Source organism: Aquarana catesbeiana, linkage group LG11 (genome assembly GCF_042186555.1).
Source record: "Aquarana catesbeiana isolate 2022-GZ linkage group LG11, ASM4218655v1, whole genome shotgun sequence".
In the NCBI taxonomy this organism is placed as follows: domain Eukaryota; kingdom Metazoa; phylum Chordata; class Amphibia; order Anura; family Ranidae; genus Aquarana; species Aquarana catesbeiana.
This window is the reverse complement of record NC_133334.1, coordinates 280,899,301-280,909,589: the sequence shown is the minus strand read 5'-3', so window position 1 is coordinate 280,909,589 and position 10,289 is coordinate 280,899,301.

Here is a 10,289-nt window from a genome sequence, read left to right as displayed (position 1 = left end):
ATGAGTTTGTGCCTTCTTGATAATCCTGAAGAAGGGGAACCTTGAACCCAAGAGACCTGTTGGGCTTATCTTATGACAATTTATATCACAAATCTCTATATATGAGTTTGTACTTTCTTGATACTCCTGAAGAAGGGGAACCTTGAACCCAAGAGACCTGTGGGGCTTATCTTCTGACCAATCATATTACAAATCTCTATATGATTTTGTGCCATCTTGATTCTCCTGATGATACGTGTTGGGTTTATCTTCTGACTATTTACCAAGAATAAAAAACTTTTACTGGACTTGCGCAAACCTGGTCGCTCTCAACCTTCTACACTTTGCTTAGGTATTCTTTTGGAATTGTCATAACTAATGGCAAAACCTGGAGATACACCAAAAGCACCATTGACCATAGAACATTTCTAGACTCATCTTTACAAATATGGTATTTACATTTTAATTTGCTGTTCCGGAAACACTGGTTGGGTTGGCCCAATGGCAGTCACATCAAGTGACTGCAGAAAGGGCAACTGTTTCCATGGGGCAATAATGCCCAACTGTTCTCCTCCTCGCAGCTTTGTGATTGGCTACATTGGCTCATCCCAGTAATCGGTCAGCCAATCACAGAACTGGAAGGAGGAGTCTTGGCAGCTGCACCATGGAAATAGCCATCAAGAGAGAAATAGTACCTGTTATAAGAGACAGCTTAGCGGGAAGCAAGAGAAGTGTGAAACTGGGTGGAAAGGCCCGTAATTTGGGGATTTTTTGGTCACCTCAAAAGTGTGAAGAAACGACTTTTTCGCACATTTTTCAGTTCCCTGCCCCCTGCTTTCTGACAGCCATATAAATTCTGCAGTCTGAACTGATGTAGAGGAGAAAAAGCTGCAGATAAACAGGTACAACTTATGAAGGAGGATTTATTTTAGCTCTGTGTATCACCTGAGGTCAGTCACTTCATTGGGTATATGGAAGGGTTTACAGCCACTTTAAGAGTGAAACCAGAGAGATCCTTTAAAAAGGGGTTTAGTGATTCAACTCCCCAGAATAATCCTGAATCTGAAAAACCCATTTTAGATGGAGTGACCCTTTAAGTCGGTCATTTAGTTACCCCCCCGAGTGCAAAGAGCCACTGCAGTATCGCCCGAACCAACCTGCCCCACCCACATTTGTCCTTCTTTTTCTGATTAAAAAAAAGAAAGCTAACAACCGATTGGTTGCTATTGGCCACGCCCACCAATGGAGTTTGAACCACTTTAGCGACCCCTGCTGGCCAATAAACAGAAAAAAAAAAAAAGCGAAAAAAACCCATAAAATTGTACCTGTTCAGCAGCCGCTCCATATGCTGAGGCATTATTCGGCTTTTCCTGTAAATGATAGGCGTACAATTATTAAGTTGCACCATATTTATTTGTACTTTAAAAAAAAAAAAAAAAAGAAAAAAAAATCATGCAGCATATTAAAAACCGCTAGAATCGGATTATTATTATCAGTCCGTCGTCCATTTTTGTTCATCTGCTTCATCGCTGTAGTCAGATACGAAGGAAAATTTATTTTTATACATCTTATGTTAAAAAAAAAAGAAAAAAAAAAAAGAAAGTTAATATATAAAATATTTGGTGTGTGTATAAAGAGACAAACCTGCCGTGTCTTTAATACTTCTCTGATTTCTTCTGCTATTGTACGTTTTGACGCTCTGTAACCTCCATTGCTGTTAAGGTGGCATCCATCTTTGTAGCATACAATTGTCTCTCTGTTGCTGTGTACACTGTTATTTTTTACCCCCCCCCCCCCCCTCACGTTTGCGGTATCCATGCAGGCTGGTCCCCTGTTCCTATCGTTTTGCCAAGTCCTAAAGATATCAAATCATGAAATTCACTCTCTTCCCCGCTTATTTAGAGCAGGATTGGAGGAGTTTTTTTGGACGTTTGATCACAGCATGGATTACTGCCCTTCGAAGACTCTCTTGCACTACCTCTTAAGTTCACAGCCCTGTATGGAACTGCAAAAAAAAAAAAAAAAAGGCCATCTAAGCTTCGCGTTTATACCAAATTGTCATCGTGGGAGAAGGACATTGGACAGTCCCCGGGAACCTCTGTCCTAGACTTTTTACTTTGAAAAAAAAAAAAAAAAAGCAGCTTTAAATATATCATCCTCAGTCCCAAGGATTAGTGAACAGGGACCTCACAGCTGGAGGCCCCTTAGAGGTCGAAGCTTTAAAGATGACAGCTCATTTTTAGATCTGCAGAGGCCTCCATAAACCAATACAGATGTAGATTTCGGTGGCATCATGGAGAGTTACAATATGGCGTTTTCTTGTGTCACACTGCCAAATTGCATCAGTCCTTTTTCTCTGTCCTCGTTCTATTGTAATGTTGGAGAAAAAAAAGCAGCAGTCTTGTAGTTTTCAAAGTCCTGAACGTTGGGAGTCTAAATGGTAATTGTTCATATCTTTTGGTTGTTTAATGTTCTCCCCGCTATCAGAAGGTACCTAGGCCACTGTGATGGACTTCAATTAGAAGATACAGTCTTAGAACCACAATGTTGCTTTATATATGGCATACACATGCCCTTAGTTAAGGTACACTGTATGGGCAAAGGGATGTGGACACCTCTCAAATATCCATAAAGACATAGTTTGATGAGTTAGGTGTGGAGGAACATGAGTGGCCTACAAAGAGCCCTGACCTCAACCCAACTGAGCATCTTTGGGATGAACTAGAATGCCAGTTGTGAGCCAGGTCTTCTCATCTGACATCAATACCTGCTCTCACAAATGATTAGGCTTATTCATAGAGGTAGCTCTATGACTAAGCCCAATCCGCGTGAACCCAATCCATAAAGACATGGTTTGAGGAGTTTGGTGTGGAGGAACACGAGTAGCCTATACAGAGCCCCGAACTCAGCCCTGCTGAACATCTTTGGGATGAACTAGAATGCCAGCAGTGAGACAGATCTTCTCATCCAACATCAATACCTGATCTCACAAATGTTTGGGCTTATTCATAGAGGTAGCTCTACGGCTAAGTCGAATCCGGGTGAACCAAATCCATAAAGACATGGTTTGATGAACTTGGTGTGAAGAACTCAAGTGGCCTGCAAAGAGCCCTGACCTCAACCCTACTGAACACTTTTTGGGATGAATTGGAATACCACTTGGAAGCGAGGTCCTTTTTGTGGCGCCCAACGTGAGACCCAACATGTAAGCCCGGTCTTCTCATCCAACATCAATACCTGATCTCACAAATGATCTTTTGGCTGAATGGGCACAACTTCCCACAGACACACTCCAACATCTTGTAGAAGGCCTTCCCAGAAGAGTGTAGTTGTTATGGAAAGGGATTAGGGGGAGGGTAAATCCATATTAATGCCAATGGTTTTGGAATGGACTGGCCAACAGTTTCATCAGGAGTCCACAAACCTTTGCCCATATAGTGTAGACAAGGTGCAAGGATTCAGGGCTGTCAGACTTTCCTTGCTTCACTACCTATAAGTTACTGGAACAGGTACACTGAAAAAAGCAGGTAGAGAAGCAACTTATCCAGGTCAATGACTCGCAAAGAAGTACAGAAAAGCTAAGGGTGACATCTCTGAAGCTTCCACCTTAGAAAATATGTTAATAATGGCAGCAACCTTTTTCCTGTCCCGACAAGTTTCCATTAAAGGTGAACTCCATCCAAAACAAATGTATCTGTTTTAAGTGGGCTCAGGTGAGTTGGGTCCCTTTCAAGTATCTCTGTAGTAGTTCATGCCGCTGCCCTCCCACAAGGCCGTAATGAAGGTGTCACCCCCCTCTCATCTGGTCTCTCCAAATTCTATTGTTTACATTAGCCTTTCTCAACCTTTTTAACATGGAAGAACCCTTAAATTACTTTCTGGTTTCGGGGGAAAGCCCTGTTGATAATTACTATATCTACAGTTTAGAGTACATTAATGTGATGGTCTACAGGGAGAATGCTCCTTACATTTAGGGACAGGAGGAAGAATCCCCCACTTATAGATAGCTAAAAGGATCATTGGTGTCATTGGTTACCCATCTGAGAGGCAGAGGTTGCTCATTGCTCAAGAAACCCCTAGCAACCTCTGGAGGAACCCAGGATGTGAAAGGCTGGTCTACAGCATAGAAGAAACATCAGAAAATCATGACCATGTTATCTTGTTCTGTGTTGGCTGTTAGTAGGGAAGTAATGAGAATTCCAGTAGATAAAAGGTTGTCCTTGAATTTCTTGAGATATACCAGAATACACCACACAAATGCAAAAAAGTCAAATAGCAATATTGAGTGGAGTAACAGGTTACGAAGGCGACAGATGGTTGAGAACAACACAGTTTGTAAAATCTATCTGACCTATTAGGTTCTGTAATTATTATCAAGACCCACCATGGTTTTTAACCAAAGTTACTATGTTATACACATGCAATAATAGGATCGTTAGGATTGGGTATTGGCTGCAGAGATTTTCAAACACCCTAAATTCATCATTTACCCTACAGTCTGACTGTACTATCTAATTCCATCTAATACTAGTATCTACCATATCATCCATATCATTTGTATCCAATCGGGCTAGCCCTTGCACTACATTATAGTTGGTAGATCTACAGCAGATTGTAATATGTGTAGTGAGTTTTATACTTGTGGGTGTTCGTTATCCTTTTTAGTCAATGTCTGATTCTGGCCAAACTTTTTTTTGTTTGTTTTTTAGTTTTGGACTTAGTAGACCAGCCTTTCTCCACCTTTTCAGCACAGCGGAACCCTTGAAATAACTTTCCAGGTCACAGGGAATCATAATGCATTAGTGTAATGTAAAATGTAAATATACAAATCATAATACATTAGTGTAATGGTCAGTGGGAAGAATGGTCCTTACACTTGTGGTCATTCGGAAGAATTGCCCCCTTACAGATAGCTAAAAAGATAAATGGTGTCCATGGGAACTTATCTGAGAGGCAGAAATTGCTCATTGCTCAGGGAACCCCTAGCAACCTCTGGAGGAACCCTGAGAATCCACTGAACATTGGTTGAGAAACCCTGTTCCAAACTATGGACCGATATTTTTTTTTGGCATCTGTGATATTTTAGTTTTCTGTGGCTGCTGTAAAGTTGTGTCACACTACCTTCTTATATATTGCATTCTCTATCAGCACCAGATTTTTCAGAACCACCCAACGGTCTCTACCAATACAAAGCCAACTGATGGTGACTTGGGCCTCCACCAATACAAAGTCAACTGATGGTGACTTGGGCCTCCACAATACAAAGTCAACTGATGGTGACTTGGGCCTCCACCAATACAAAGTCAACTGATGGTGACTTGGGCCTCCACCAATACAAAGTCAACTGATGGTGACTTGGGCCTCCACCAATACAAAGCCAGTTGATGGTGACTTGATTCTTTGGTTCTCTACAATATAGAACAAAGAACTGGAATCCAATGACACCATTATTTCAATCTGTTAAGAGTGGCAGAGGCATTACTTACTGCAGGGACATATCCACAATGGAGTTTCTATTGATGGATGGAGAGAGGACATTTAAGAAGTGATGCTGTGAGGCCACCAGGGACCTGCTGCTTGAGGTCCCTAATGGCCTCCACACGTCACTTCTTATGGGTGACACATAAACGCCCCCTCTTCATCTTTGAATATGGTGTGCTGGCGATGTCATAGCATGTGTTCCTTCACCTTACCACTTGCTGATGGTCTATTGCTGTATGGACCAATCTATAAGAAGCCACTTAGAATACAAGTTCATGTTTTGGATGGAGTTTTCCATTGATGAGTCATTATTATTTACTCCTAATGTTGAGTCCTAATCAATTCCCTTAATCATTAATGCCCTTGCTATCTATTATAAGCAATTCTGTTCTAATCACAGACATCCTATAAGTACTATGGAGGTTGGGGAACCATCAGAGGTCAGCCAATCTTCTAGAAGGGACTCTTGCTTTAAGAAGACTGTGGAGCCGAATTAGCCGAATCGAAAAGGATAGGTGTGTTCCTGTTGGGGGAGGCAGGGCCATCATGGCCCCAGCAGACACGGAGCTGCGTATCTTTGCATGCTAGTATCTCAATGTGTTATACGTCTGATCTGTGGCAGCTGTAATCATTCATTCAGATCAATGTCTGTTCTGTGATCTGTATATGTGTCATAAAGAAAAGTTTAATACAAAGGCTGTGTCTTGTCTTACTAATGACTATTACTATCAATACCCACCAGAACCCGATATAAGACATCAATAAGTGTCTCCACCCACATCCCAGAATGCCAACATCCTGAAAACGTCACATACAACACAACAGTGATCTTGGATTGGGGCTTTTTCTAGATTATAAGTAAACTACAAATGTTATTTGTCACATGATACAAAAAAACCCATAAAAATGAAACAAAGCTATTAAAACATCTAGTGATCACAGTACAATTGGGGTAACAATTTCTAATTTTTCAAAGCATTTCGAGATATTCTCTTCAAGGGAAATGAGAAGGTACAGACAGAACCCAATGGATTAGATGACATACATAAAAAAACACATCAAACTGGAGGGGTGCCCCACCGTCACTCCCCAGTTGGACCCAGAATGTCTTACTCCGCAAGGTCCACAGACACCAATCTTAGTATAATAAGGATGTTGTAACACAGAACATCCTACTCAGAAAACCATATGGGGGCCCAAGGTGGAATATGCAGAAGTCTAAGACAGATATATTTCCAACTTATAGAAATTTGGACTAGGGTCCCCCTCTCCAACCGGAACTGGGAGCCCAAATAGCATGTTACAGAGCAGGGTGTCAAACTCAATTTAATTGTGGGCCACATTAGCATTATGGTTGCCAGCAAAGGGCCGGTTGTATCTGTAAGATTATAAAAATGTATCCAGGGCATTTTTTCTCAGAGAAAAGATGCAGGAACTCAACCACGCCCCCCACCGAACCACATCAAATAGTGGGTGTGGCAAAACAGTGGGAGGATCTTAAAAGGAGCAATAAATACCATGAGTGCATTATTTGCTGAGTTCAGGGATGCACTATGTACATAGTACAGAGTTCAGGGGTGCGATACCTACTGAGTGCAGGGTTCGGGGCTGCCCTATGCACAGAGTGCAGAATTCAGGAGTGTGCTATGTACAGAGAGCAGTTTTAGGGGTGCCCTATGCGCAGAGTTCTGGGGTGCACTACGTACATAGTGCAGAGTTCAGGGATGTGCTACGTACTGAGTACAGGACCAAGGGTTCGCTATGTACAAAAAGCAGGAGTGCCCTGTGTACAGAGTGCAGTTTCAGGGGTGCCCTATGTAAAGAGTACAGTTTCAGGGGTGCCCTATGCACAGAGTGCAGGGTTCAGGAGTACGCTATATACAGAGTGCAGGCTTCAGGAGTGCGCTATATACAGAGTGCAGGGTTAAGGAGTGCGCTATGTACAGAGTCCACGGTTCAGGAATGCACTATGTACAGAGTGCAGGGTTCAAGGGTGTGCTATGCACAGAGTCCAGGGTTCAGGGATGCGCTACGTACAGAGTGCACGGTTCAGGAGTTTGCTATGCATGCACAGGGTCCAGGAGTGCGCTATGTACAGAGAGCAGTGTTCGCGAGTGCGCAATGTACAGAGTGCAGTTTCTGGGGTGCGCTATGTACAGAGTGCAGGGTTCAGGAGTGCGCTATGCACACAGTGCAGGGTTCAGGAGTGCTCTATGTACAGAGTGCAGGGTTCAGGAGTGCTCTATGTACAGAGTGCAGTGTTCAGGAGTGCTCTATGCACAGAGTGCAGTGTTCAGGAGTGCTTTATGCACAGAGTGCAGTGTTCAGGAGTGCTCTATGCACAGAGTGCAGGGTTCAGGAGTGCTCTATGTACAGAGAGCAGGGTTTAGGGGTGTGCTATGCACAGTGTGCAGAGTTCAGCTCTCTTTCACATGTGGTCCACATCTCACTCCCCCCCCCCCCTTCGCTATGATCACTGCACCACTCTCACTGGTCGGCATCTGTGCACCTGGGAACAGATGAGGATCACAGTGCAGCCTACCATGTGATGTCCCATCCCACCTATGACCACACTGCGCCTGCATCTCCCTTGCTCCTGCCATGAGTGAAGGGCAGGCAGGGACCTTTGAGAGACGATGAGAGGAAAGCTGTCCTTATAAACACAAAAGGCTTCTGTATTTACAAGTGGTGAGCGGGGAGCAGAGGGCGAGAGTAGGAGGTGGCAGAAGAGAGTTTCACCATGTTCTGGCTGAAAAAAGCCCTTGGTGTGAGGGCCATATGAAATGGCCTGGAGGGCTGGATTCGGCCTACGGGCTTTGTCTTTGACACATGTGTTATAGAGAGTTAGACTTCAAGAAAGTGCCGTTGCTACAGATGAGAGCATGTGGGCTAACCTCCCTGTGGTGGTCACCTTATGTACTGTATGTACTATCCAAAACAATGTATTATCAACAAAGGGCTCGATAGGAGTCCTGGTGGAACTGCCCGCATATACCCGGGTATTTATAGTCATTTATAGAGAGACCTCTGGGTGAATGTTGCAGGGGCCCCTGGGGATACATCTGTCTCTGTGTCGGAGACCCGAAGACAAGATCTGCAGTCATGAGGAGATCCTCCAACTGTTGTCCAACCTGCCTGGAATGAAGCTTCTCACCGCCAGAACTTTGGTGTAGCACTGGAACTCAGAGTCAGCCCATCTACTCTGCAATTTAGTACCTTTAGAGTAAAAACTCTATTGCAATAAAGAGGTTCACTTACTAATATACAGCAAGGTGACCTCTACATACATACATTAACACGGACCTAGCTATCTGGCACTGTACATGTGAAATAATAACATACACAGTGCAGAGATACTCTGTTATAAGGATTTAGATATGCACTCAGCAGCTGCAGTTAAATCAGGGGTCTACAAACTTTCTAAGGAAAGGGCCAGTTTACTGTCCTTTAGACTTTAGGGGGGCCGGACTGTGGCCATATGGAGTAGACCTGGTCCTAACATCCATGGGAAAGAATAATGCCTCATAGATTGTTTCAGTGGGAGTAATTGTGCGTCATCATTGGTATCATTGGGAGGAATAGTGCCCCATCATTGGTATCATTGGGAGGAATAGTGCCCCATCATTGGTGTCAGAATAGTGCCCCATCATTGGTGTCAGTGGGAGGAATAGTGCCCCATCATTGGTGTCAGTGGGAGGAATAGTGCCCCATCATTGGTGTCAGTGGGAGGAATAGTGCCCCATCATTGGTGTCAGTGGGAGGAATAGTGCCCCATTGTTGGCATCACTGGCAGAAATTATGCCCCACTGCAAGTATCAGTGGATGAAAAAGTGCCCAAGGGCCGGATAAAAGCAAGTAAAGGGCTGCAGTTTGGAGATCACTGCATTAGATTATAGGAATATTTGCATAAAAGTCTGTTCTGGTCCTGGATTTACCAAAACTAAACACTTTGAGGATCAGTTCACACCATAGAAACTCAGCCCAGATGCATTCCAGATGCTTTTCTGCATGCACGTTTTTGATGCGTGTTTTGATGCAGTCCAGTTGTCTGGTCATTAACCTAGGGTTATGACATCATGCACAGCTTTTCCTCTCTCACTCTCGTGAGTGTTTGCCAGGAAGGGAGGGCCAATGAGAGCTGCAGGGCTGGAGGTGTGCCTCTGTGTATATCCAGGAAGTAAACAGGCTGCAGCTTCAGCTGCCCCCAGTTAAAATGGCTGCAGCCAGACTCAGCGGAGGGAGATTCCCCCCCCCCCTCTTTTTTCTTAACCTCAATAAGGACATGTATATTTCAGTGCGTTTTTGATGGTTTTTAATGGCGTTCCAGTACAGTCCAGTGCAGGAAAAATGCAGCATGTTCTACTTTTTTTTTCTGGAACTGGAACTGCAAGCACTGATGTGAACTATGCCATTAAAAACCTTATAACCAACTTTCTATGCGTTTTTGATGCAGAAAAAAAAAAAACGCACGGGACTGCATGTGGTGTGAACTGGTCCTCAATTTGTAGACAATCAGGCAGGCCCCACCCACTATATAGCTGAAGGGAAATCTAAAGGAAATTGCACAAGAAAATTGTATAAATTATGGCCAGCTTTACATTAAAAAACAGATTGCGAGGCCCACCTATCCCTCTTAGATAGCGGGTTGGTGGTAGCGCTGGTTGGTTGGCGGTGGTGTTGGTTGGTGGTTGTGCTGGTTGGTTGGTGGTAGCGATGGTTGGTGGCTGTGCTGGTTGGTGGAGGTGCCAGTTGGTTGGTGGTAGCAATGGTTGGTTGAGGTGCTGGTTGGTGGCGGTGTTGGTTGGTGGAGGTGCTGGTGGTTGGGGGCG